The sequence below is a fragment of the Myotis davidii genome, unplaced genomic scaffold, assembly GCF_000327345.1.
Source record: "Myotis davidii unplaced genomic scaffold, ASM32734v1 scaffold299, whole genome shotgun sequence".
In the NCBI taxonomy this organism is placed as follows: Eukaryota; Metazoa; Chordata; class Mammalia; order Chiroptera; family Vespertilionidae; genus Myotis; species Myotis davidii.
Window position 1 is genome coordinate 1,001,373 of NW_006293088.1, and position 2,692 is coordinate 1,004,064.

A 2,692-nucleotide genomic window follows, 5' to 3' on the forward strand; every position below is an offset into this window, starting at 1 on the left:
AGCAAATGCAATAGTGTCCCGTCTCCACCCGTTCTTAACCCAATTGCTTCAAATGTTGGTTCCGTGAATAGGCCGAGGGTCCCCCCACAAGGGACAACCTCCCCACCCCCACCCCCACCCCCAATAACCTCAGGCAGCCTCTTAGATGTCACCTGGAGGTGAGGGAAAGGCAGAGGGGAGAGCGCGGGCAAAGGCCTGGTGTGTCAAAGGGCACGAGGGGTCGCGTTCTCACGGGGCAGTGCCCTTCCACCTGCGTGCCCCCCTCCGTCCTGCTGCCCTGGCCACTGGACGGTCATGCCTGCTTTTGATCGGTCACCGCCAGGCTGTCCCTGATTGTGACAATAAGGGAACCACAGGCAACGGAGCCCTCCCTTCATCGTGGCCGGCCTCGTTCCTGAAGGCAGAGACTGGGGTCGGGTCCATCCCCCTCATCCGCCCTTTCCCGGCTGCCTGTCAACCCGTCACTGAGAGGCGGCCACGGTGGGCACAGCTGGCAGCCGGGGCACCTTCCCCAGCACGTCTGGGGCTCAGAGCCAAAGACAACTAATCGCAAGGATTTGTTTCCTGAAACTCACTGCGTAGCCTCAGTTTTCTGACAGCGTCAAGGAGAGGGAGCCCTCCGAAGGAGGTAGCAGGGCGTGGCAGGCAGGCAGGGAGGATGCCCGCCCGCAGGTGAACGGGGCACCGGACTCCCCCCTCCAGTGGGGACCAGGAGCTGAGTGAGGAGGACCGGTGGCCCTGTCCTCGGAGACCCCCAGTCTGACTCAGCCTCAGTTCTGTCCAGAGCCAGCTGTCCAGCAACGCCACGATGGGGGAACGCTCGGACCTGCATGCTTCCACGAGGTGGTATCAGCCACACGGGGCGAGCACTGGACGCGTGTCTAGTGCAACTGAAGAACTGAATGTTTCCTCTCATTTCACTTTCATTCACATTTACGCAGCCAGGTGTGGCTGGTGGCTACACACAGGGCAGGACACATTTAACACTGCTGTTCTCTCTTTCTAACAAGGAGATGACCCGCCTCCAGTAGAATTAACAACATTGTTTTTATGGTTCCCACCGACGTACAGGACATGATACTCATTTTCCAATCACGAGAGCATTCGTTTCCTTGGCTTCTGTTGTTTAAGGTGCTTTCGGATAAAGTAAATTTTTAAGGAAATAGTAGAACAGGCCCTGGGGCTGTACCCAAAAGCATGAATGCGGTTAGCAACTGACCGGCCGCGGGATGCATTCAAGGTGCTTCCAACACTGCCCTGCCCAGCCTCAGTGCCCACGGGGGCCCCGTGTGCATCCAATGCCCTGGCCCTCCAAACTCCGGGCAGCTTTCTAGACTCACCGTGGAGTCTGAGTCTCCTTCCTCCTCATCTCCCTGCTCCTCCCACCCCTTGTTCAGCACAGATCTGGGGTCTCTGGGGACCCAGAGAGCTGCCCAGACCAAAACCAGACTGGGGAAAGCATAGCGGAGCCCTCAGGCCTCTTGGTTGAAAGGCTCCTCTAGGATGTTGACGGTTGCCATAACAACTTCCTGGCTGCTGAGTGGAGAGAGCAAGGCTCTGTCCCTCTAGCCAGAGATGGAGAGAGGCCGAAGGGACCTGGACTGTGTGACCCCAGGCCTCTGCCCTGGCCCCGCCCAGGAAAACAGCCTTCTTGGTCTGTGCCAGCTCCACAGCCGGTCTGGGCTGCTGGCGCTTTTACAAAGAGGGGAAAAGGCTCAGAGAGGTTCAGTAACTTGATGGAGGCCACACAGCCTGTAAGTCCATGCTCACTCCTGGAGAAGGAAGGGGAAGAAGGATAGGTTGGAGGGAGTGGGGGGCCATCTGGGGCAGCTGTGGTCTAGTCAGGAGTCCTGGTCTGGGAGGCCTGCCACCCGGATGCTGGGCTCTGTCTCTCCCTCACTGTGTGGCCTGGGATCAGTGGCTTCCCCTCTGGACCCCGGTTTTCCCAGTTGTGAAGATGAAGATGATGATACATGCCCGCGGGCCCCACGGGGCTGCTGGGAGAATAGAATGACATGAAGACTGCGGGGATCGTCTGGAGCCGTAGTGGGGCACCCACATGAAGGATGCTGCTGCTGCTGATGGTGGTGATGATGATGATGATTGCAGAAAGGGTAGAGGGTGGGTGCAGGACCAAAGCAGCCTGAGTGAGGGGGGCTCACTCACAAAGAGCCCTGATACCACCACCCCCGTCTTGCTTCAGTTTCCCCAATGATGCTCTCCCCGCCTCTGGAACCCATTAGTCTCAGAGTTAAATTAATCAACAGGATTAGGTGGACTTGGCCACAGAGAGGCCCCGATGGCTGGGGCTGAGTCCTCCACACAGCGAAAGCCCAGGCAGCTGGCACAGGGAGGGGCTGTGGGTGAGTGGACATGGGAGCGCATTCATTAAATGGAAGCTGCACAGAGGCGGGCAGGGGAGCAGCGTCTTGGCCAGCTGCAGCCCTGTCTCCTGTCTCCAGCAGCTGTGCAGGACAGGCTGGTGCTGGAGATAGGACCCCCTCCCCCACCCCCACCCCGAAAGAGAGGGATATGGGGAGGGACCCTCCTGGGTCCCCGGGTCCTCTCTCTGCTTAGGGATGTGGGAAGTCCCATACAGAGCAAGGAAGAAAACCAGCCCCACCGTGGGGCCCTCCCAACCTTTTGGGGGAGGGGACAGCCTCTGTCTTAGGAAGCTCCCCATGTGATGGAA

The 2,692-nt window shown here is 59.0% G+C and overlaps 1 protein-coding gene across 1 annotated transcript in view; it reads right to left on the reverse strand.

The window, feature by feature from the left end:
- Window positions 1–2,692, reverse strand: part of PAX7 (paired box 7) — a 92,304-nt gene that overhangs the window by 41,258 nt on the left and 48,354 nt on the right.